The sequence below is a fragment of the Cupressus sempervirens genome, chromosome 5, assembly GCF_028749045.1.
Source record: "Cupressus sempervirens isolate cs-2001-9-10 chromosome 5, ASM2874904v1, whole genome shotgun sequence".
NCBI classification, from domain to species: domain Eukaryota; kingdom Viridiplantae; phylum Streptophyta; class Pinopsida; order Cupressales; family Cupressaceae; genus Cupressus; species Cupressus sempervirens.
Window position 1 is genome coordinate 811,795,256 of NC_143122.1, and position 27,537 is coordinate 811,822,792.

General features: G+C 40.6%; 1 protein-coding gene across 1 annotated transcript in view; it reads left to right on the plus strand.

The window, feature by feature from the left end:
* The window catches only part of LOC149558366 (Leucine-rich repeat (LRR) family protein), a 136,636-nt gene that overhangs the window by 98,404 nt on the left and 10,695 nt on the right, over positions 1-27,537 (plus strand). The window lies entirely within an intron of this gene.

Below are 27,537 nucleotides of genomic sequence, written 5' to 3' on the forward strand. Positions count from 1 at the left end.
TATATAAATAGCCTTATTATAAATTATTTAAATGCTAACTTAGGAAATAATTAAATATATTAAGATATTCCCCATTTTGCCTCTGAAAGCCCAAACTGACCAAATAAACGTGAAACTGACCATGTCACCTATCTGTGATTGATATTGGATGAGATGGGTCAACTAGCAGTCCCTTCCCTATAATCTAGGGATGCTCCTAGAAACTAGGGAACACACCCTATCATCCTGAAACTAAAACCATGGAATGGTCTTGTTGACATCGCATCTAAAAACTATCACGTCCCCCTAAAATGTAGAGATACTCCCTAAAATCAAGGAACTGCACCCAACTAGCTCCCAACTACCTGTAAAGTCAAGCCCAATCATTGAATATCCTGTATGAGTCTCTATCCACAATTGCTAGTCTATGAGACCCCCCCTGATAGGCTAACTCACACAACTCTGCTAGTGAGACTAAAGGGGGGACATGACAATCCTCCCTTCTCGGAGATGCTTGCCTACAAGCAATTGCAATGCTAGGTGCTGCAAAATGGGCTCACCTACCCAAGTGGTATCCTCTATGGGTAGAACTTTCCAGTGTACCAAATACTCCCTAATCACACTACTTCTCAATCGTCATTCCCTCACCTTAAGAATCTCCTCAAGAACCAAGGTCAACTTACCTTCCTCATCCAAGGGAGGTAAATCAGGTGATGCTATAATATGCTGCCCCAGTGCCTTCTTCAGGCATGATAGGTGGAACACATTATGAATCTTACTATTAGGTGGTAACTCAACCTCATAAGCAACCTCTCCAACTCATCTGAGAACTCTGTAAGGTCTATAAAAATGAGGTTTGAGCTTCTCAGCTCCCCCCTTTAAGGGTACTTTGTTGATAGGGCTATAAGCGTAGGAAAATCATGCCATCCACTTCAAATTCCCTTTCGGTCCTATGTCGATCATTGTACGTGCTGATTTTGTGCATGCTGTAACTTCTTGAGAGAACTCATGATATCCTAGTTCTCCTGTAACCAATCCTATGCCAAAAAAACTCTGTTGTCACTCAAAGCCAGATCGAAAAAAGATAATGGATCGTAGCCATAAAGAGCTCTGAAAGGAGACATATCAATGGATGTAGTATGTAAAAATACTCACCCAGATATAACCAACGCGCCCTTGCCTTTTGCTGCCCCGACACATAGTTATGCAGATACCCCTCAATCCACTTTTTAACTATCTTCGTTTGTCCATCCCTTTGAGGGTGGTAAGTAGTACTAGGTGCCAATTTTGTGCCTTCGAGACTGAAAAGTTCCCTGACACTCAAGTATCTGTCATCCCTGTCACTCACTATGGTTTGAGGGATACCATGGAGTTTGAACACTTCCCTAAAGAATAGCTTAGCTACTTGGGATGCCGTGATATCAATTGCAATCGGAAAGTAGGCATATTTAGTCAACCCGTCCACGACAACGTAAATACAATCCTTCCCCTGCACTCGAGGAAGACCTATAATGAAGTCCATAGAGAGTCCCGTCCCCTTCTGTTCTGGTATAGGCAAGGGCTGGAGCAAACCAACTGGGAAAATATGCTTTGTCTTGTGCTGCTGGCAAGTCAAGTATTCACGAACATGGCGTAAGACATCATCCTTGAGACCCTTCCAAGAGAATCTCTCACATACCGCTCTATATGTCTTACCCTAATTGCGGTGCCCTGCTGTAGGAGTATCATGGAGGGCATGCAAAATCTATCCCTTTAACATGTGATTCAAGAATAAGGTAAACTTTGTTTTTCTAGTAGATGACATCATCAATCACCCTGTATTTATTATCCTGTACCAATCTATCCATGATCTCACAAGCATGCTGATTTTTGGAATACTTAACTAAAAGTTGAGCCTTCCAATCTACCGAAATCTCACTCAATGAACATAGGGCAACAAATGATGGTTTCCTAGAAAGTGCATCAGCAACAGTATCCTTCTTCCCCTTAATAAACTCATGTCAAAATTATAAGCTTGAATCTTGCTTATCCACTTTTCTTAACGATCATTGAGCTCTTTTTGATCAAGGAAATATTTTAGACTATTGTGGTCAGTTCTTACCACGAATTTGTTGCCAACAAGATATTGTTTGGATTTGAGTAATGCATGCATAATAGCCAACATTTTCTTATCACAAGTATAACACAACCTCTCATTATCACGCAGCTTCCTATTCTCGTAGGCAATGGGATGTTTGTTTTGCATCAAAACAACCCCTATACCCTAACCTGAAGCATCACACTCAAGTACAAAAGGCTGTGAGAAATTAGAGAATGCTAAAACCGGACATGTGCTCATAACCTCCTTGAGTCTGTCAAAGACTCCCTGTGCCTGCTCTGTCCATCTAAAGGCTCCCTTCTCCGTGAGATTTGTCAAGGGTGCTGCTAACTAAGAGAATCCCCTCACAAAAATATGCACATAAATGAAGTAATCTCATAACTCAGTTCTTGGGATAGGGCCAATCTCGAATTGCTTGGATTTTCTTTTGATGCACCTTCACTCTATCAGTACTGATCACATGGCCCAAATATAAAGTCTCACTAAGTCCAAACTCACATTTGGACAGCTTAGCAAATAGAGACCGACTCTCCATGATGCTAAGTACCTCCTCTAGGTGTCTGAGATGATCCTCCCAAATACAACTATAAATCAAGATATCATTGAAAAACACCAGAACCAATTTCCTCAACTGCTTGTTGAAGATATGGTTCATACAGGACTGGAAAGTGGCCAACACATTTGTGAGACCAAAAGGCATTACCAAGAACTCATAATGCCCATAGTGACAATAGAGCAGTCCTATGCACGTCCTCATCCTACACATGTATCTAATGATAGCCTAAATGAAGATCAATCTTAGAGAAGTAGATAGCTCCATGAAGCTCATCCAACAACTCATCAATGCGTGGAATGGGATATCTATTTTTATCATCTTCTTGTTCAATGCCCTATAATCTATACACATTTAGAGTCTCATCCTTCTTCTTAACCAATACCACAGAAGAAGCAAAAGGACTAGAGCTAGGGCGAATGAACCCCATGTCTAACAACTCATGAATGGTCTTCTCAATCTTATCCTTGTATGCTCTAGGATGATGATATGGATTGGTGATTACTGGCTTAGCTCCATCCTCCATCTCTATCCCATGCTCAAATCCTCTATCAGGAGGTACACCTTGGGTATATCACCAAACACTTGACCATGCCGATCCATCATTGACTATATATCAACATGAAATGCCTTTCCATCCCTAGGTGTAGGTGTCTTGGGTTTCACATAATGATGTGTAGCCCAAATCACGTCATCATGTCTAATGGTAGTCTCCATCCTATGAGAAGACACCTTCCTAGATCCACCATCTGATGTTGCCCTCAAGATAGTCTTCTTCCCTCCAGAAAGGACTCTAATTGCATAGGGCGGTGGTCAATAATGTACCGTCCAATGCCCTGTAACCACTACATGCCCAAAACCACATCATAATCCTCTAGCAAGAGTACATAGAAATCATTTGTCAAGGTATAATCCCCCCTCTGAATGCTAAGTTGAGGAATCCTCCCAATACAACCCAATACTGCAGCATTTGCAACCTTCACTTTAAAACCAGCAAACACCTCATACTGCAAGCCACGCCTATCCACTACTTTCTAATCAATAAAATTGTGTGTGGCGCCTGTGTCTACCAAGCTTATAACCCACTGGCCCTGAAGTGTTCCTTTCAAACGAAAGGCATGAAATTTGGAATAACTGGATAGAGTAGCTATAGTCACTTTAGCTGATGCCAAGGGCTTAGAAGTGTCCAACTCTAACTGCAAATGCTCTTGCTCAATCTCCTCTAGACTATCCCCAGTATCAATGTCAGGAATCTCCTCATCTCCTCATCTTCCATCTCGGATGTCACCTCAATCAAATGAACTTTGCCTTTACCAAGGTAACGATGTTCAGGTTCGCATGGCTCCTTACAGGAGAAGCATAGCTTTCTTCTTCTCAAATCGTTCCTCGTCTCCTAGTCCATCCTGGGAGGTCGAGGTGATGGTCCACCTCTACCTTGGGAAGTGTTGGCCTTTTGTAGAGGCCGAGAATCCCTGAATGGCTTCTTATCTGTCTGATAAGAAGTAGGGGTGGTGTCCAGTCTCAATGTCACATCAATGACATCCTTAAGAGTGATCGGCATGAAAGCACATACCAATCCCTTAAGCCTATCCTACAGTCCCTCAATAAATAACATCATGCTACGCCTCTAAGGCATATCAAGTACCATAGTGCAATACACTGGAACTTATTAACATACGCCTCCGCATGTCCAGTCTGTCTAAGATGCGCTAACTCCCTACAATAGAGTCTTCTGTCCTTATGATCAAATCGGGTAATGAGACACTCAGTGAACTCTTCATAGGAGTGAACCATGGCGTGATCCTAGGTGACCAAACCATGGTGCCACTAGTCATAGGCAACCCCGTCTAAATACAAGACAACAAATTGAATAGCATCACGCTCAGGCATGGACCTCAATAATAGATATATGTCTAGCTTGTGCACCCAAGCTCGTGCACTCGTACCACTAGTACCATCATATGTAGCCAATATGATCTTCCCAGTAGCTCTACTGAGGTCATTGTTTTGTTGTGGCCTATGGCCACTATCTCCTTTAAACCTGGCAGCATCTCTCTATTGTGCACAATACTGGTGAAGAGGAAAAGCGTCCCTAACCTCTGGAGGTAGGTCTCTCCACTCATCTATGGCCGCCATAACTGAATCCTGGAATCCCACCTCGGGTGGCTCTACCTGTGTCAACTGCTCACCCCATACAAACTGCGGAAGTAGGGTCTATCCCTAACTGGTGTACGAGGGCGTGTGTGTCTGTTGGAATCAAGGGAACTCCCAACTAATGTGTGGGATCTATGACTATGCTGACTTCCTGAGACTGAAACTGATCTGCTCCACCCCTATCTCTCATGCTTGCCTCCATGATTATCCAACTCCATCCGTTCCAAGGTACCCTGTAAACTTTGAAAGGTCTGAACTATCTTGGATTGTGTAGTGATGAGAGTTCGCATCATCTCCCTCTCTTCCTCCTTTGTTTGGTTCTATCTGGCACCTCTCTGTTCATCTGCCATAATAGTTTCTTGTTCAATTCCAAACCCTTGCTTGAATTGAGCTCTCCTGCGTGTGTAAAATTTGTTTATCTCAGCTTTACCTGGATGCATAGAAGTGTCAATAAAATTCAGAGGTTGGCAAGATCAAAGCTCTAATACCAGTGAAAGATCCCCATTCTCGGTGACCTTGGAAATTGATGTTTGTCTCAAAATTCGAGACTTTGACCAGAATTTTGTACCTTTGAATAGACTTTATAGAATTCTGATTTCTTTCTAGTTTTTTCTCGTTTCCTCGTTTTTAGTTGTTTTTGAAGATATATGCAAATAAATGACAAATAATAACTAACTTTGAACTAAGAATGATGAGCAACATTCATAAATTGAAAACACTTAACTATCTGGAAATGATTGAAATTGTTTCAGGCATGATATTCAGATTTTTGCAGTCAAAGAACTAAGTATATCAAATGGATTTGTTGCTATCTACAATGAACCTAATGCTAGCTGTAGAAGGGTTTTGCAATCACAAAAGATGGAGAGCTTGCTGTCACAAACCCCTGAATGATCTCCAAATTGTAAAACGTGGTTGCTAATAAGGAATGACAGCCACAATACAAGCTTGATCTGCCTTTGGAAGAAACACCTAAGCTGGAATAGGCTGGCCATCTAGCTAAATGAGATGTTTCCTTTTGATAAATGGTGCTATTATTACCTAGTCTTTGTGGTGAGTGAAATGATGAGAGGCACCTGAATCAATGTACTAGGCAGATGACTTCACATGATTTGTAGGTCTTTTAGCCATGAAGGCGTAAAAGGAAGATTCTGCCTGCTCAGTGTGCTCTGCACTGTTCTCTTTGGGCTACGAATCTGATTGCTTAGACTATGTAGCTAAGCACTTCCGACATTCAACCCTCATGTGTCCAAACTTGTGGTAGTAGTTGCATTGAATATTCTTCTTTCTGGAACCATTTGTTGTTGGAGCAGAGGACTTCTACTAAGATGGCTGCTGAAACTTGCCCTTATACTTCTGAAAGAATTTCGCAGCAAAGGCTTGCTTGGTGGAGGTGGAACTAAAACTACTACCAAACTGTTGTTTCCACTGATCTTGCTGAAGCAATAGTGTGCAGAGATCAATGAACTTCAAATCAACACCAGAGGATGTGACGTTGAGAGTCTCGATAAAATGCTCATAGGATTTTGGTAAACTTCGAAGAGTGATAACCACAATATCCTCTTCCTCCATCTTGCAACCGATGGCAAGTAATTGATCACAGATTTCCTGAATCCGATTCAGGTGTGACTGGAGCGAGGTGCGTTCATCCATGATAATAGAAAACAGAGTATTTTTCAGAAAGAAGGCTCTACTTTTGTCAGAAGTTTCATGAAGACCTTTGAGATGTGTCCAGATCTCAGCAGCTGTCTTGCTGGATGGAATCTAGGAAAGCTGATCATCAGCCACGGATAATTTGAAAAGCATCACTGCCTCGCGATTATTCAAATCCCATGTATCTTGATTAGGAACTAGAGAAGTCGAACGCTTCATAACACCCAGAACAAGTTGATCGGTGTTCCAATATTCAAAAATTGCGATGATCCGCTACTTTTAGGTGCCATAATTATGACCATGGAGTTATGCTCGAGCAAAATATTTGTCAGAGATGTCATGGCACGTTTCTCAATGAAAAACTGTGAAAATTTGTGAAGGCACATTCTTCGAGGCGAAAATATGGAAGACCTAGAAGATTTGAAGAATGACCCAGAAGAGAGCTTGAAAAACCCAGAAGGAATATGCTGCCGTTTTCTAGATGTGCTGGCTTGAAAATCAAGGCACGAAAATCAAGGCACCCCAAAAAACGGATGACAACCCAATTGAGCTCTCGAAAAGCCCACCAAGAATTTGAAATCAAAAAAAAGTTTGAAGACCCAAAAATTAGGGTTTCAAGCAAAACCCTAGCTGGTAACAAAACAAGCTCCAAATAATGGCAGAATTGAGAAGAAACATTACAGAACCAGACCAAGAACCAGTTGGATTTGAAAGGTGACAAAGGCTGTGTAAAGGGTGCAACTTTATTTGGGAAAACACTGGAGAAATGCGGAAGTATGCTCGAGTCGAATATTTGTCAGAGATGTCATGGCACGTTTCTCAATGAAAAAATGTGAAAATTTGTGGAGGCACGTTCTTCGAGGCAAAAATATGGAAGACCTAGAAGATTCGAAGAATGACCCAGAAGAGAGCTTGAAAAACCCAGAAGGAATATGCTATATTTTTTGTATCTGCTGGCTTGAAAATCAAGACGCAAAAATCGAGGCACCCAAAAAAAACGATGACAACCCAATTGAGCTCTCGAAAAACCCACCAAGAATCTAAAACCAAAAAAAGTTTTAAGACCCAAAAATTAGGGTTTCGGGCAAAACCCTAGCCAGCAACAAAACAAGCTCCAAATAATGGCAGAATTGAGAAGAAACATTGTAGAACTAGACCAATAACCAGTTGGATTTGAAAGGTGACAAAGGATGTGTAAAAGGTGCAACTTTATTTGGGAAAACATTGGAGAAATGCAGAGTCGCAAGCTGCCATATATCACCAAAATACGGCGCCAAAAAACCAAACATGATTTGTGGTGCAGGAGCACCCAAGCTACATGAGGTTAAGATTCATTAGATCAGACATGAAAATATATTTGATTCATTTGTGAGATATTTTAGTTAATATGTAAGGCTATGTGAAGCCATTTGTATGACATTGTTAATATTGTTAGGTTAAGGTCCTAGTTTTGTCAAGAAGATCAAAATATGAAAGAATGTCTAATAAAGGCTAAAATTGATGTAAAATGTCTATTAAGTCCATTTTAGGGTGATTCAAGTGTCCATTCAAATAATTGTTAAGTTTGGAGTTAAAATTGTGAAGTTGTCACAATGACATAAAAAGTTGTAAACTACCGCAGATGCTATAAAAGCATTGTATTGGTCGTTCCAAATCAGATTTCAATGAATGAGAAGAGGAAGATCATTTTGAAACAATTGGTATCTTCATAACTTGCAGTTTTGATTGGTGTTAACTATTTTTATGTGGTTTCCAGGTCTTGTACGAACCTGTACAACCTAGAAATGGTGTAAAAAGTGTAGTTTATTTAAAGTAGGATGAATAAAGCTTTTGTTTGGTTCTGGTTTGGAGTGATTATGTTGAGAAATGAATAAGTTATGGCAGATTTGGAAAAAGTTGTTATTTGCAGATTTGAGACTGCTTGACCACAACCTGAATGAAATGTTTGGTATAGACACATTTTGGAGAATGAGGACCTCTAATAATATTTAGTGTAAAGATATGTGAACTAACTTTCATTCCCTTTTGGTTGGAGTCATTTTTGTGTATATTTGTGAAAGTTATATACATTTGCGTGGAAATTGGTTTTTAAAGATCTCCATTGGAATTGCAGGCAGTGATTTGTGCTTGTAAAATGATTTATGAATGGGAAAAATAATTGGCTTACAGATCATGAAAATATAATCACAAAGGATGAATTAGAAATTGATTTGGTTTCATTTGGATTTGTTTTGAAAAATATGTTAGATGCCCTAGGCAAGATTTTGGGTTTTACTTCTGGTTTTTGACAGCGAAATTGGGTCTTGATAAAGAGATCATAACTTGTAACTGGGTTGTTGTATTGGGTTCAGATTTGGATATATTTTAGGACTAATTTTAAATAATTCCTCCAAAGGGTTTGGCAAGAAAATATTAGAAAAGAAAGTTATGAATGATATTCTATGGAATGGAAATTAGACTATGCAAATGGTGAAGTATTGGTAGACTTGTGTTGGAAAGTGTTTTGTTTTGCCTCTTGAGATGTATAATAATGGAATTATGAAATGAATTTTGAAAGGATTAGCATGGATCCTACAGATTGTTTGGTTTTGTATGATGCTCTGCATCAATTTGGAAAAATCACACCAAAAAATAGACACGATTTGGAAAAAATCACGTAGATGCAGTCAAATGGCCGAATCTTTGCATCAACGAACCATGAACCAGGGAGCATTCGAGTTGCAGACAAATTTGGTGATGTTTCTCTAAAAACCCTAGTCAAATCTATTCCAGGTGTTATTTTTGGTTACAAATCTCCATGATTCGAACAGATGATACAAAAAACAGAAACCCTAGACAGGTTTTCGTGAAAGATCAGAAATAATTTCGGAAAATCTTAACAAATAATTTCAATAGAAATTATAATTTTTTTGAAAAAATTTGAAGCATTGGCTCTGATACCATATTATAGAAGTAATTGGTAAATACTTGCTTGATATTAATAGAGACCGAAAGGTCAATTTATACAAAAGAATGAGACGATGTTTCCTTAGGAAACGATTGTAAAGAATAGAAACATTTTATTCTAGAGAAAGCAAAAAAACTAAAACAAACTAAAGCTTATTAGATATTTACAATAGATAACCATTAACTAATAATAGACGACTTATCTATTATTGTAATAGCTATGAAGAATGTCGATCCTTGCCATAGAGAATAGTACCTTCCAACTCCAATACATCTCAAAGACTGTTTTTTTGGGACAAAACAATTCAAGGTGAAAGACTGCCATGAACCTCTTTGATCCCATAGAAAATAACAATTGTTATATTCAACTGTGGGTCAGCAGGCACATTAACATCTTTTTGTTTTGTCAGATGCACTTTCTAGGAAATGCTTATTGGACCCTTTTTATTTCTTTCTTCTAGGTTGGAACTTGGTACTCTCTCTGATGCAAAAAAAGGAGAACTTGAATGGGAAGTGAATATAAATGGGCATTAGGTTTAGAGTCTAGACAAACCCATTTTTATCTAAGGTCATGTTTTGGAGCTTTGTCTTTTTGGCAATTTGAAGGTCTAACCATTCCAGCTGACTACGATGCCCATATTACTCCTACAGGAGACTTGGCTTGGCATATACTATTTTCAGGAATAAATTTGTTACTTCGTGCTCTATGTGAACTGTTTTCCACTAATAATATTATTATGTCCAATTTCTAGCTTTATTAACACTGTAAAAAAACAGAAATCAAGTTCTAGAGTTTGCGGCAATCCATATTTTAGGTTCTGCAATTTGTTTCATATCTGGAGACCATAGTTTTTTTTTCAGTTTTTAGTAGTTTGCAATATTTTGAAAGTTCAGCACCTTCAGAATTTATTGCAGGTTTATTTTAAATTTTCCATCTGATCAAGTGAATTTAGTTCAAATTACCATGGATTCCTATAGCCACTCAAAAGAGATTAGAGCTATAGATTTTTTTTTTGATATTTTCAAATATTAGAAATAAGGTGGACAATTAATCTCTGCTACATACGGTCAACCTCATGAACAAGGGATGATATATACCCAGCTGATCTGTTTCAAAGAAAACTTATGCCCTTTTCTGACTGATGTATTTCCTTTGGAGTGTTCCAAGAAAAATTGAAAACTTTACACTTTCTTTTCAGATTTTGGGAAACTTAGTTAAAATCTCGTCATTTAATTGTTGTATTGCATAAGCATAATTACAAGATTACAAGTAGCTAATGATTAAGATCTAATTTAACTGCATGTGTTTGGAAACATTCAAATAGCTTATGGTTATTCATCACCACAAATTTGAAAGATCTGGATTTTGAGCAGTTCTAAATTTACCTGATCTGAGTTGTCTATCCTTTCACTCAATTATGTTACTTTATAATACCTACATGATCAGATTAAATCTTCTGCAAAACAATGGACCCACAGAGTGCCAGTATACAAAATTGCCCTAGATCAGGGGGACTCAAAATTACATAAGCAAATAGGGAGATTTAAAGAGGACTCCAGTTATAGAAAGGGGGCCATTAAAAAATTTATGCAAAACATAGAAAGTTATTGTACCTTATAAGAGAGAGGTAAGCCCTAGACAGGCCACTACATATAAAGATGCATGGTGTAAAACAATCTTCTGAAAGAAGTCCTGTGTCAAAAAGAACCACTAGAAGAGCCAACAGAAGGGAGCTAATTAAAAGCTCCATTCTGCATCAAAGTCTTAGAAATTGAAAGGCCAAAATCCTCGTGATCATCAATAACCATGAAAAGGCCAATATAGAGTTGGATGTTTTTATCAGGAGAATAGCCCAGATTGAAGATCTGGATTCAGTTTGAAGCTTTCATGCAACAAATATATGACATTTCAATTTGTGTAGATAATCTTCAAAGTTAATGTTTGACATTAAACTTTATCACCATTCTTGTTTCGAAAACTCAATGTCATTATCTTTTCAGATTTTCTATAAATTATTAAATTATAAAAAAAAATTGATGTACCCAAAGTACCCCCCATCTCTCATTTTGAAAAAATAACTGTCTCCATGCAACCTTTCTAAATATGTATGGGTTTAAAAAAAGGTATCTTCCAAGGCTATTGATTCTCTGAGAAAATCATAGAGGAAGAGTAAGTTCCATTAACCTGCAAAACTGAACAATAGCATAATTCTATACAGAAGAGATAAACAAACATGATGGATTCCTGAAAAAAGACATCTATTTGGTATAATGCCTATTTTAATATTGACCGCGAATGTGAAAAAGATTGAATTTGAGTACTTTTACTTACCATAAGATGTTGTAGTTGCCATAAAAATTGACAATCTTGCAAAAGCAGAAACCTGGGTACCAGTTAGTTCCTTATTCAATTTGTTCTCTAAAGAGAAACAGTTTCTTTCATGTCAACTATTAATGCAAGGTTACATGACCATTCAACAGTTACTTTCATGTTACTTATTAATGCAAGGCTACATGACCATTCAACAAAAGAGCATTGTTGCAGATTATTCTTATTGCTAAGCATTGCCAAATCAAGGCACTGTAAAAGCAGATTTTAGTATTTATTACCAAATGTGATTAATTTTTACAATATTAAGGTGCAAACAAGATGAATCCCTCATCTCTAGCTCCTTCCACCTTCAAGTTCAGAAAAACATTGCATCCTCATATATACAAATAACTTTAAAACTGTAGCTTGAGAAATATCAAAGAGATAGTCGAAATGGTTGATAAATCAACAGCAAGTTCTTAACTGTGGACACGTATAAGCATAGGATACAGGTTAGACAAAACAGGGCACCATTCTCAATTAGGAGGTACAGAATGAACTAACTCTGTAGGGGGGATGGGGCAGGGTGTCGTCTCTACTGTTAATTTTCGTGATCAGAAATAAATGTAAATTAAAACAAAGAGAGAAACACAATAACACAACACAGTTACCCCGGGAAAACCTCCAAATTGGAGGGAAAAACTCAGCACCAAATTAGATCATCAATTATTGCCCTTTTATGAATCAAATTACATAACATACAGTTATTGATTTGCTGAAGATCACTAATCAATGAAGCATAGTGCCAAGTAGAGATGAATTGACACTGTTTAATTGGCAGCCTTGATCTGTAGTAATTATATTTCAATCGCTGTCACAATCAGACTGGGTCACTTCATTATGGAATTCGCTTCCAATAGTATATATAACGCTGCCTTACAGGATTCGCTTCCCTGAGTTACAGGTAAGAATAAATGTCGCAGGTATTCATGTGTATATTTGCACTAAAACGCTTCATACATATATGAGGACTTTCACAATTTTAATTAGCAAGTCAGCCCTTTTTTAGCGCCACTATTTTACAATTACAATTTTTAACACTTTCTCCAGCCAGGTCGATCCTCTTTAGTGCCAATAATTTTACAAATTAAATTTATCTTTCAGCATATTACACAAGGTGATATACAATGTAATTGATTGATAAGAGGGCACAATGATCTAATCTAGCTGGAATCCAAATTAGCTATAATCAACACCTACACTTGAGTTTTCCTAAATTATGTTGTGCATTGTAACTATTAAATCAATCTGCAAGTATCTCATGAATGCAAAGAAGCTTACTTTTTGAAATCAACGATCATCTAAAATCAGACATTAAATAGTAAACTTACAGAGATAAGTTATACATTACTGTCTACTGGTCTAGAAACCAAATATTTTCTTTCAACATAAGATCTAGGTGACTAACTATGTTGTCAATTTCATTGAAATCAAGGGAATGGAAAAGGTACCTGTTGTCACTTAGGTTTGCACCCTTGTCCAAGGCCTAAGCGCGAGAACAACCTAGTGAAACATGGAAACAACCTCCAAGCTGTGGGACTTGAACTACGAGGTTGAGTCTCCGGAGAAGGCCGGCTTCCTCTTACTGTCAAGGCGCACCTATCTATTCTCAGAAGGGAAAGGGAGAAAGAGAGCGTTAAAGCAAATCTACCTAGTCTAATCTAAGGCGGTGATGCACCAAAACAGAGTGTTCAGACTCATTCCTGCCCATATATGCACTACAAAACTAGGGTAATATACAAAAGTCATACACGTCCAGACTTATATCGATCAATAGTCACATACAGATCAGAAAACCAACTGAATGACACCAGGAAAAGGAGATTTCACTTGTGTATTATCCAATAGGCCAAAGATAGATACAGTATGCAGATCACTGATCTCAACAATACACCAATGGGAGGCAAAGTGATGCACATGCACACTGATGGCTGAAAGAGATGATACAGGATATTACATGGCTCAGAGACAAAGGGATTTTACACTGCAAGTCTGCAAGCAGTAGCAGAGAAAATCAGGAAGAGTCGACCCCCAGAAAAGAATTACCGAATTGCCTTTATAGTTTAGGCATAACTGGGATTTTGCTTCTACATTTACTGCTCAACCACTGGCATTAATCCCCATACTGAAAATCTGATCAAAGATCATACTTGAGCATGGTGTAGGTACAAGACAATCTGATATTCCTCTGAAAGAGAACCTCGAGAAGATAGAAATGGCACCATGAAAATCTCTCTGACCAGGTAGATGGATCGACAATGAGTGGAAAGTCCCTTCGTTACTTTAGCATTCATTCTGGAGTGGGTGGCATTGATCGCAGAATCAGATTGTGGAAAAAATCACGAATTTTTTATCATTCTGAGTCGTGAGATAGCAAGGTCAAATGGGTCAACCAAATTCCAACAACCAGCTGGGCTACGCGGGCCAATCACTCCCCATTACTTTGCCACCTATGATCATCTTAATTCGTTTGACCATCATTTACTTGACTGGGCGCTATGTCGCTATGGAGGACTTATCCTAAAATTCCATTAGCGCCATAGCGCTCAGTGGTTAGATTTTAATTTACTAACCGCGCCAACCCCAAACTGTCATGTTTAACTGCGAAGTGTCCAACCTTAACCACAACACAAACTGCCAGCCATCCCCTGAACTGTTAATACTTTCTGTGCCTCCTCTCTGGGCCCACGAGGACACGTGTCCTCCAGTCGCTATGTCGCCATCGTAAACAGCTCGCAACTTTCTCATAGCGCGATGGCGGCTATCGTGGATTTCCCTTTGATCGTGTGGCCTGTGTTTGATGCACTATCCTTAAGAACATGGTGGGTCCCCTGGGCGCTATGTCGCTATGGCATTTTTCGTGCAACTTCTTGATAGCGACATAACGCCCACCATTGATTCAGTCTCATCTGACGATCAGAAACCTCGCCGTACTCTGCACATTCTTCCTTGGGACCTCTGAACTCATGATCCACCTGGCAACCTGACCTGACGTGGCACCTAGGTGCTATGTCGCTATGCGAGAATCGAGGGGAACCTCCCATAGCGCCATAGCGCCCACTGTGAATTTCTCTTGTCTGATGCGGATGTGGCTCCAAGGTGTACTGAAAACTTTCCGGCTCCGCTAACTGTGATGAAGCATAACCATCTGGGACCCGCCCTGCCTGAGGATCCTGCTGCGACCTTCACTTTCCGTTTAGGCGCCATGTCGCTAACGGAAAACCCGCCATAGCACCTACTGTCCTTGCTACCTTTCTCGGCCCGTGAAACACTGCTGGCGTTGACTGCGCTAGCCGCGTTGAAGATCCAGTGCCACCTCATGTCTGCATTCTGACCCAGCACACGTGGCTGTTCTTGATTCACCGTAACACTAACCGCCGCCGGTAAACCTTTTCGACGACGCAGTCTGCCCGCTGTGAGACTTCCGACCTGCCGCGAACTTTCCAATTTGCGACTGGGCCCATTCCACTTGGCACCACTTAGCGATGCATCCTGGCGAGACTTGGCCCTACCGACATGTGGCGAAAGGGCGCCATGTCGTTATACTAAAATCCTACAACTTCGCCATGGCGAGATGGCGCCTGCCGCCGATCCCTTCTAATCTGACGGTCGCGAAACCTGACCTCCCGCGACCCTCCCTCCTTTATGATTCGCCGGGCCCGCCGAAACGTGGCGTCAGTTCGTTGGTTTGTCGGTCATCCAACTCTAACTGCATCTGGCGGCATGAAATGCGGCCCCGCCAGGACACGTGATGTCGCCATGTTAAAACCCGTGCATCTCCGCCATAGCGAGATGGCGCTGACCGTCGATGCAACCAAATTTGACGATCGTGAAGACTCGTCGTACCTCGTGTTTCCGTCCTCCATGTCGGCACACCTGGCATCGCCTTGTGACATGGCCCCACCTAACACGTGTCACCAGGGCGCGATGTCGCTGTCATAACTCTCGCGCAACTCCGCCATAGCGCGATGGCTCTTACCGTCGATCCAAGCCGATTTGACGGTGGAGATCATAAACCTTGACTGTGTTAGCCGTGCTGACAGAGACTCCGGCCTGGTTACACGCGGCTACTTTTGATTCATCGCCGTGACGCCGGGCTGACAAACTATACATGCGGAGTACCGTCGGGACCCACCTGTTTGGTCATTCTTTGCCGTGATGAACTTTCCATTTGGGCGCTATGTCGCCATCGAAAAACGCATTGGTTTTCTGTTGGCGCCATGGTGCCTCACCGGTCTTTGGAACTTCCGGCCCGTGAAAACCCGTTGCCCGCCGACGTGAGCATCTCCGCCGGGCGCTATGTCGCCATGGAGGTTTTCTGGTCGGCGTGCGATAGCGCCATAGCGCCTGCGGCGCCGGAAAGCTTTCCCAACCCGCCCTCCGTTGTAGCCCGCTCGCCGGGTCCACCAGACACGTGTCAATTGGGCGCGATGTCGCTGATACTATCTCTCGTGCAACTTCCAATGACGAGATCGCGCCGACCGTCGATCCTTCTGAAATCTGACAGAAGAGAAACTTTGGCGGGTGAATGAATGATAATAGTACCAAATCATTGTTCCCAGTGAAGCAAATCAATGGATTAATAGAATGTCAAGCCTGCTGACTGATTGAGTGGAGGAAAAAAATTTGACTGACAATCTGATAATACAAGTAACATGCAATGATTAATTTTTACTTTGGGAAGCAATCACTGACTAGGATTTCTGATTTTTTCACAGTATGACATTTTCGGAAGTTCGGTGAAAGAGTGAGGATTTGAGCAGCTCTATGTATAATTTTAGATCAAGAAGTTATGCAACATCCACCTATCAACAATGTCTACAAATTTTCCTGCCAGTAGGGACAAATGAAAGAAGAATCCATGTTGATGTTCCCCATTGTGGTTGACTTGAATTCAAATTCCTGCTCACCAGTGAAGCTCTCAATTGGGAGACAGAGAAAAGGACTACAAACCAGGGCAATGCCAAATAAACATTAACATGTGTAGAAGAAACAACTAATGGATTATAGTGCACCACATAAACTGAGGAGATAGGGAATTACAAAATCAGTTTGTTTTCACACAATGTCAAGCTCAGAACACATCAGTACTAATTAAGTGTCTAGCAAGAGTCAAATAATCAAAAATTTAATAATCTGTGGTTGAATCTGATTGCATGACAGGTAAAACCAATTTTGTAGTTGCAATCCACTAGCAAGTTTGGGACTGATTTGAAAGCAAGAGAGAGGTGAAGAAATGTCAGTTTCTGAAGATTTGGTAGTTGTGGCACTACCACTGTAAGCTATGCAAGTGGTAAAATATGAGAAAAATTAATGGGAGGCTGACACAACCTATAATTTTTTATGACGTGAGAAGTGAAAGATGTCCCATACGTAAAAATAAATATTCACATTTGTGGAAGATCAATGATTTTTCTTCTCGTGAACTGGACAAGTAGGGAACTGAGGAGTTTGTTTCAGCTTTTTTCTTTAACTGCAAAACACATTGCCACAAAATGATAGTATTCAGCATGCATTAAATAATCATAATCACAACAATCTGCTGTTGAATCCAATTGAATGGACTGGTACAAACAGTGTTGTAGCTGCAACTTGCCAGCAATTACTGGACTGTTTAGAACCGCGCCTAAAAATGTGAACTGACACCATTCTATGAAGAAAGAATGATATAATTCATGCAACTGGTACAAGTAGAATATGCACGGTGAGAGGGAAAAGTGGCATAGAAACTTTCATGATTTGATAAATTGAGGACATTTCATCAGGCTTTTGACACAGAAGTTGCTAAAGAAATTCAGGAGTAAATTAATAAGAAACAACTGTATTACAGAAGTATTCAGATCCTCAAACATAGCTCTCATGGACCTCAAGATCATGGCAGTGGAGATGCAAGAATACTTAAGGTGTTTTAGTTTTTTAAGGATAGATCATAAGGTAATAATCTGCAGAGAATCAACATTTGCCAGATTTTGCGGTGGGGAAAGGGAGCCAATTGGTAGAAGGTATAATGCTGCAATAATGACCTTTTTGTGAAATACATTGAGCTGGTGAAGGCCAATAGAATATATAGAAGGCTTTGTTGTTATAAAAAAAAAAAAAAGGAGATTTGTTTAAAGGAAAACATGGATTCAAGACATTTTAAAGCCCTCGGGTTGGACAAGCTACAAGTACAAGATAAGATAAGATAATAATATTAATGTCCATGAAAAACCAACAAGGTTTATGGGATTGAGCATACAAACAGAAGAGCCGGCCAAAGCAGAAGCACCAAACGATGATAGAGAAGAAACAAAAGCCATAAACAAAACAAGAAAGAAGACAAGGTAAGGACTAAGGGTCCTTCCTTGTCACAAAGAAATCAGTAATAGAGGGGTAAACCCATGAACGATCCATAGTCTTAGAATGCCGTGTAGAGCCGTTGTAGAATTGTTGCTACCTGGAGAGACTGGTGCAATGTCTACCTGATCTGGAATGAGAAGTACTGGAAGGCCTTTTCAAACCCCATGGAGGAGACAAGGGAGAGAAAAAGGCAGTAATGAGCTGGTTTGAAGTACGCCCTTGAGGTATAAAAGGCTGTAGGGTAATCTCTCGAAGATGGGTGGCCTCCTGAAGATAAAGTGCAAGACACTACTGATCAATACGGCTGAAGAACATCAAAAGAGAAGAACAGTATCTGAAAAGACAGTAAAATCTCCCTCTGATCTCATAGTAAAGAAGACATCGAAAAATGAAGTGGATCTTAGTCTCAACCTCTGCCAAAGTACACAACTGACATATCCGATTAGCCCAATCCATATGGTGATCGGTTCGAGCCCTAAGGCGGTGAGAACCAACCCTAAATGAGCTTAAAGAAAAACGTAAGGCATGATTCTAGCGCCAATGGAGATAAGCAGGGCGAACAATAATACCATCCTGAATCTCAAGAAAATGCTTAGCATAGAAGGCCATCCTAGGTCGTAGACCTCCCGGGGGATTACTCCAAGTAGTGGTAATATACTGTCTGACATGCTCGTTCAACTCCTTACGTGAGGGGAGAAGAGGAGTAGGAGCATCAAGTGAAAACTGGTAAGAAGGAAGACAATCTATCTCAATACCAATCGAATCCAATAAAGAGGTAGCCTGGGCGTACCAACAACGAGACCTAGCAGAGGTGTCAGATCTCATAATCGCAACAGAAGAGCAATATGCAGATGAGAGTATCTATGCCGGTCAACACCCGACTCTATAAAACCACGAAGCCGATGAAGAAACCAAATCAAGTAAAAAATGGCAGCAAGTTTGAGAGGATGAGCTCCAAACTCAGCTAAGACAATGCTATGAGGGGTGAGTCTGTGACATCTTATGATATGCTGTAACATCAACGTCTAAACCCTCTATAGAAGTCCAATCAAAAGCAATTAGCGAAGGCCCCCAAACCATCGAGCCATAGAGAACTGTTAGACGAACCAAGGAGTCCAAAAGGGACAACTTGGACGAAATATCCTGGAAATGATACCTGAAGCACTGTCTTTCCAGAAAAGCCAGGGAACCCATGCCCTTACTTTGGACTGAATAGCTGGTCTCAAGCTAAATCGCGACCCCGAGAACTTCACACTGAGATACATATAAGAGGAAGTAATCTCAACCTCCTGACCTTGAAAGAAGAAATGAAGATGAAAGGTCTTTAAATAGTTAAAGACTATAACCCGAGTCTTAGACGAATTGACCACAAGCTGCTACTAGTCACAAAAAGAAGCCAGACCATCAAGGAGACTCTACAAGTTGTCGAGAGAAGAGGCCAAGAGAACCACATCATCAGCAAAAAGGAGAATGGAGATCAAAACCTGATGCAAATAGCACCCATCTCCCAGTTGAGAGGAGTTCACAAGGAAATCCTCCAACTCATCAATATATAAACCAAATAGTGTAGGAGAAAGGGAACAACCCTGCTTTACCCCAATGGTGCTTTGAATCGAAACAGAAAAGCCCTCCAGAGTCCTGAGCCTACCGATTACCCTCTCATAAAGCCTCATAATAGTAGTCTGCAACAAATCTGAGATCCCAATCTCTTGAAGTCTTTGAAATAAGGCCAACCTAGGAACAAAATCGAAAGCCTTACAGAAGTCCACAAAACAACAATAGACCTTCTAAGAGTGATGCCTAGCCTCCTCAGTAATAGCACGTAGCGTGAATACATGATCCATACTTTGATAGTTTGCTTGAAAATCAGCCTGCCCTTTAGCCCTACAGCCTCTTCTATCAAGCTCACTAGATAACATGGTATTCAGAGCAGTGGCATAAAGTTTGGCAAAAGTATGTCCGATCATAATAGTTCTCTAGTTACCCGGATCGGAAGTAGGCCCAGACTTGTGAATAGGGTAAACCACATGTCTAGACCAGGACTCAGGAAACCCAGTGCAAACCACTCTATTAAAGAGTGTAAGAAGATGAGATCCAAGAACCAAAGCACCAAATTTGAAAAGTTTTGCCTGGAAACCCTCTTCATCTGCTGCTTTGCTACATCTCAAAGATCTGATGGCCTCAATAATACTGAAGTAGGTGAACAAATGGCAGTATGGAGGTGAGTGGAGTGAAGAGGTGGCTGCCCAGGAATGTCGTAAAGCGTAATGATATGAGAGGTCAGAGAGTGGTAGTCGAGAGTGGAGGATGGGGGGGAGCACCAAGGAAAAGGGTACGCCAAAAGAGCTGAGGATTCTGAATAAGCATGGAGCAAAGGGTTCTGTACTAAAAAGAGGCAAGAGAACGTTTCTTGTGGCGAAGAAAATGGAGGTACAAAAGGCGCAAATGGGTGAAGGCAGGAGACTGAGTCTCAAGGGCGACGCAAACAAAGCGATGGAAAGCTTTGCAATCGGTATCAAACCATTTATTCATAGGACAAGTATTTCAACGCTTAGCTTTGAGAGAGGGAGGGGAACAGTGAGGAATAGAAAGAAGAGTAGAATCCCAAATGGCAGAGGCAAGTGAATTAAACATGTCACAGGCAACAAGCGACTCACTAAAACTAGCAGGTGTCAGAAGTCTCCTAAGGTGGTAAGTAAAAAGCTCACCATCGCTCTTGGGGTAATGAAAGCAAGTAGGAAAGGAGAGGGTATTAGCCAGGTAGTGAGAAGACTGGAAGGAGTGCGATGGGTGGAGTGAAACGCAAAAAGAAATGCTAAGAAGAGCATGATCAGCCAAGGGGAGATGCGAAATTGTGAAACTGCGAATGGAAGAAATGAAGGAATGAGAGGAAATGACATAGTCAACAACAAAATCGCACCACCACAGTGCGACCAGTAGGTAAAGAGGTTTGAACCAGGAAGGAAGGATAAACCGTTCAGAATCAACAACCCAAAAGACTCACAAAGCTGGAGGAGCTAACGGCCATAACCTGAGAGCGGTCCAAGAACATCCTCTGAGGTGTGCTGAAGTCCCATACTAGTCAGGTCTAACTCAGAAGTGCAGTTCGAATCAGAACCACGATCATGCAAAGGAGTCTGAAGGTCTCTAGTTTGAGCGTTGAAGTCTCCAAGAATAATAATATCACCCAAAGCCTCAAACTGTGAAATGTTCTCCTAAAGGTCACATAAAGGATCTCCATTCTCTGGGTCATGAATGGCTTAAGGAGAGGTCAAAAGAAAATAACAAACAACAATAAAAATATCTCTGTTGGTATTTCTGCCGACCAATTCGGACCCACATAAATCTAGCAAAGGCATCAGAGTGAACAACTAAAGTGAAGCTGAAAATATCATCACGAACCAAGCAAGCAACACCCCCAGACCCATGGACCCCACCAGAAGTCCGGACCTCATCTCTGCAAACTGACAGCCACTGATAACTAGGATAACCTGGAAGAGGGCGCATAGGGCTCTCATGAGTCTCACTAATGGCCAAAATATCTGAGGTCCCCAACGCATCCTGAAAAAGTCTAGGTAATGACCATAAAGAGGCATTACCATCAGTCATAGAGGATTATATACTAAATGGATCAGTCACAGGGAATATGGGATTGGGAAACTATCTCTATGCTAAACTTCTGTATTATCATCCTTCAGACAAGGCACTAGTGCAGTAGTGAGATGTGCTTGGGGTAACAGAGTCCATGGGCAAAAGATAGCTGGATTTGGCAATAGTAGGAATATTCTTGGAGATTGTTGTACTTCTAATGATACTTACAAAAATACTAATAGGGATTGACTTATGCTAGCCCAACCTATGACTGGTAATCTTAACATGGTGGCCTACATATATTTAAGTTGTACTTTTCTCATCAAACATTACATTTTATTTGATATTCTTACCTCATATTTCTGTTCAACATGGATGGGTATAGTATATAGCCTTTTCCTGTACTCTTTGCTGTTAAACATTTGACTTAGAAGGAGATTTTGTAAAGTGCCTTGACAATTTTTTAAGTTTTATCCCTGTTTTTCTGCCTAAGGAATTTTGTCAAACACTTCCCTTGCAGCCTCAGTTTGCTGATGTTTGTTGTTTTGCTATGATTTTTGAATGCCAATGATATTAATGAATACAAATGATTGCAAAATAACTAATTGGAAATCAAAGTGATATGCAACTTCTTTTTATTATTTTTCAAATGCAAGTACATCAAATTCTGATGTAAAATGTACACCTACAGCTAAGAGGTATTTTCACAAACACTTCCTATGACTATGCAATGAGACGTTTTTACAAACATTTGGCTTACAAACTGAACAGCTGAATTAAGTTGATTTCCCTTCAATACTTCAATGTTTACAATGACTGAATACTTTGGTAACAAAAAGACATATTATTTGTCAAATGTATCCATCTACAATTGCCAAATGTAAATACCAAAAGAACCTGGAATAAGTAGCTGAGATGACATGTTTTTTGGCTTTGCTTTTTTCGGATTTGCTTTTTTGGACTGTTTTTTCGCTTTGCTTTTTTGGACTGCTTTTTCGGACTGCTTTTTCGGCTCTACTTTTTCGGATCTGCTGCGAAAACTGAAACCTTTCTCCTTGCCAACTGATGTCAAAAATTAGATGCACGGGCTGAACAAAAATCACTTAATATTATCTCCCAATTAATCACAAATGAATTGGCTGAATACCAATTCCTCCACTTCCAACTAGGGTTGATATCTCATAACTGAAATTGGCACCTTAGAGTCTTCAAACCCTCAGGCAAGTATCCAAGCACTAAGGCTCTTAGCACAATAGATGAATATGCAACTCAAGATATGTAAAATGACCCCCCAAAGGCTCCTTATAAAGATTTCACAAGCAACTCCAAGAAGCTTCTAGAGGAATCCAACACTTTATTCTTTTAAGTGACTTTTGATATTTTATTATGTTAGTCACTTTAATATTAAATCAATTAAATATAAAGTTACTTTTTAATATTTCATTGTTTAGTAACCTTATAAGTAATTAATTTAATATATCTTTTCCCCCTTATTTCTTCCTTTTTAGCCTTCGGGGAAAATAAATGCTAAAATAAAATAAGTAGCTGGTGCCTGTCAAAAAAGGGACATTACTGTCCTCCCTTCCTGAAATTGCTTATCCTCAAGCAATTGCAAACTCGGGTGTTGTAAAATCTGCTCATTCTCCCATGTGGCGTCCTCTACAGGCAGATCCTTCCATCTCAACAAGTACTCCTTAATCACTCTGTTCCGCAATTTCCTTTCTCTGACATCAATGATCTCTTCAGGCACCAAGACCAAATGTCCCTCCTCATCAAGTGGTGGAAGATCCGTGGAAGAGATAACTTGCTGACCTAATGCCTTCTTGAGGCATGAAACATGAAATACATTATGAATCTTGTTGCTCGCAGTCAGCTCTAACTCATATGCTACCTCCCCAATCCTCCTGGTAACCCTGTATGGACTGTAGAACCTTGGTCTTAGTTTTTTTGCTCCACTCTTTTTAAGAGAGGACTGTCTATAGGGCTGCAATCGTAGATATACCATATCGCCAATCTCAAAGCTGCACTCAACTCTGTGTTTATCTGCATAAGTCTTTTGCTGATTCTGTGCCATTACTAGATTATCCTTGAGTGCCTTCAATATATCTTGGCTTTCCTGAATCCAATCTTTTGCTTTAGGTGCCCTACTCTCACCAAAAGCCATCTCCACGAATGAAGGTGCATCATACCCGTACAAGGCTCTGAAAGGACTCATTCCAATGGACATATGGTGTGTGGTATTGTAACAATACTCTCCTAAATGCAACCATCTGATCCAAGCCCGCTATTGTCCTGCCACATAATTACGCAAGTACCCCTCAACCCACTTATTAACAATTTCTGTTTGCCCATCAGTTTGAGGGTGATAACTGGTACTGGGTGTCAACTCAGTACCTGTCAGTCTAAACAGCTCTTGCCAAAAAGCACTCATAAACCTGCTATCCCTGTCACTGATTATGTTCTTAGGTAGCCCATGCAATCTAAAGATCTCCCTGAAAAATAGCTCAGCCACCTGTGAAGCCGTGTACTCTGTCGGAATAGCAAAGAAATGTGCGTATTTTGTGAGCCGGTCTACCACAACAAAGATGTCGTCTCCCCCCTGTACCTTGGGTAGGCCTGTGATGAAGTCTATCGAAATGCTAGCAAAGGCTGAAGTAACCCAGTTGGATGTGTATGTTCGAACTTATTCTGTTGGCAAGTCACACACTCCTTCACATGCTTCAACACATCATCTTTGAGGCCTTTCCATGAAAACCTCTCTCTAATCTGTCAATAAGTTTTGAAGTAGCCCTGATGGCCTACTAGGGGTGTATCATGGCAAAGATTGTAGTATTTTCTCGTTCAATTTTGATTCTGGTACCAGGTAGATCCTATCCTTGTAGTAAATCACATCATCAACTATCTTGTACTTGTCATCCCGAATCAATCCATCCATCAACTCACAAGCAAATGTATTCTTGGAGTACTCCACTAGTAAGATGGATTTCCAATCTACCGAAATCTCAGAGAGTGAGCAAGCTGAAGGCCTCCTGGAGAGGGCATCTGCAACAATTTTCTTCTTCCCCTTAACATACTCTATGTCGAAATCATATGCCTGTATCCTGCTAACGCACTTCTATTGTCTTTCGTTCAACCTTCTACTCTAAGAAGTATCTGAGACTGTTATGATCTGTCCTCACCACAAATTTTCCCCCAACTAGATATTGTCTAAACTTCGCCAAGACATGCATAATGGCGAGCATCTCCTTATCATAGATGGAGTATAGTCTCTCAGCTCCCCTCAACTTACGGCTCTCAAAGGCGATAGGGTGTCGATTCTGCATCAATACTGCACCAATACCTTCCCTTGAAGCATCACACTCTAGAATGAAAGGCTGCGTGAAGTCAGGAAGTGTCAACATTGGACAACTGCTTATCACCTCCTTGAGCTTATCAAAAGCTCGTTGCGCCTCTGCTATCCAACAAAATGCACCCTTCTTGGTCAAATCTGTCAAAGGTGCCCCCAACTGTGAGAACCCCTTAACAAAACGCCTGTAGTAACTGCACAGTCCGAAGAAGCCTCGTAGCTCTGTAAGTGACTGTGGTGTGGGCCAATCTAGAATAGCCTGTATTTTCTCTTGGTGCACTTGGACACCCTTTGCATTGATCACCTGTCCCAAATAAAGAATCTCTCTAAGGCCGAACTCACATTTCGAAGCCTTAGCATACAAGGATTGCTCCTCCATGATGGTAAGGATCTCATCAAGCTGCTGCAAGTGTTCTTCCCAAGTTTTACTGTATATGAGCAAATCATTAAAGAATACTAAGAGGAAATTACGCAACTTTTTGTTGAAGATATGATTCATACAAGACTGGAATGTGGCAGGTGCGTTAGTTAATCCAAATGGCATCACCAAGAACTCATAGTGCCCATAGTGGCATCAGAAAGCAGTCTTGTGCACATCTTGTTCCCTCACTCTAATTTGATGGTAACCCGATCAAAGATCAATCTTTGAAAAATATACTGCCCCATGTAACTCATCCAATAACTCATCGATTCTGGGTATCGGGTACCTGTTCTTGATTGTTTTCTTATTGAGGGCTCAGTAATCTATACACATTCTCATGGTCCCATCTTTCTTCTTCACCAGGACCATTGAAAAAGCGAAAGTGCTGGAGCTAGGACGAATGTGTCCCATATCAAGCAATTCCTTGATTGCTTTCTCGATCTCATCCTTAAATTTAGGATGGCGATAAGGGGTAGTAATCATTGACTTGGCCCCTTCTTCCAACTCAATAGTATGCTCGAAGCCTCTGTCCGGTGGCCTCCCTGGGGGTATCTCACCAAAAACCTTGTCATGTTTGCCCAATAGCTCCTTGATGTCAATGTGGACTGGCTGTCCTGAATCTGTAGATTCCTTAGGAGTGATCACACACTCTGCTGCCCAAACTATGTCATCATGCCTGAAAATACTCTCCATACATCTAGTTGAAACAATCTTAGGTGCTTTAGATGCCATACCTCTAAGCACCACTCTACGCCCATCAACATCTGTGAACTTGAGCTCCATAGTTTGGAAGTTCTGTGAGTACTTCCCTAATGACTGCAACCATTGGACCCCAAGTATGGCATGGATATCACCCAAGTCAACCACATAGAGATCATTTGTAACTGTGTGGTTGCCCATTATAATAGACAACTGTGGAATCCACTAAGTACAAGCTATCTTACGCCCATCAGCCACCATCACACTGAATCCCTCAAAATCCTCTAGAGGAATTTGTCGCTTGTTCACCAATGATGCATCAATGAAGTTATGAGTAGCTCCACTGTCAATCAATACTACTATTTGATGACCTTGTAGGAACCCACGAACTCTGAAAGAGTTGAACTTAGGAGCACTGGAGATAGAAGCAATGATCTCATCATGATTTTCCCCATCGGAATTGTTATTGTCTTCCCTTTGAGGTTCCTCTTCCTCAGAACTGCTCTCATCACCTGATATTACCTCAATTAAGTGAGCCTTGCCTTTCCCTAGGCAACGGTGTCCACTAGACCATTTCTCCTTGCAATGATAGCAAATTCCCTTAAGCCAACACTCCTGTCTATAGGCTTCATCAAAGTTCTCCTTATTACTTTTTTTCTGGAATGGCTTCTTCCCCTTATCCTTATGGGATGTGAAAGGCTTGCTAGGAGCCCTAATGCTAGATGTAGAATATTCCATGTCTCTAGTCTTTATGATAGCATCTTGGAGAGAATCTGGTTTGAAGGCCTTAACCCAACCATGAAGAGGCTCTGTCAATCCCTTAATGAAGAGCATAACCAACCGCTGTTCTGAAATATCTGTCACCATAACTGCCAATTGTTGGAACTTTGTGATGTAAGCATCCACTAAATTAGTCTGCCTGAGTTGTGCTAACTCCCTAAAGTGGAGTTTAGGATCCTTACAATCAAACCTGTCAATGAGCTTCTGGGTGAATTCCAAATATGAAGTAATGTTGGCATGCCCCAAGGTGACAAGTCCATGGTACCACCATTCATGTGCTTCACCTTCCAAATGGAGTGTGGCGTACTGGATAGCCTCTGTTTCCAACATAGGATTGAGCTGCAAATATGTGTTGAGCTTTTGAACCCAAGCTCTAGCTATACCTTTGTTACTTCCATCAAATGATGGTAAGGTTAGTTTTCCCACCTTACGCTGCAAGTCTTGATTTTGCACTCCCCGTTGATTGTTTCTGTAATGCCCCGCCAAGGGATCCAAAGAATTTCACTAAGTTTACCAAACAATTTTTTTTTTTTAAACATGAAATTTAAACCATTCACAACTTACACATAGTAACGGAAGCATTAACATCAATTCAACATAACATATA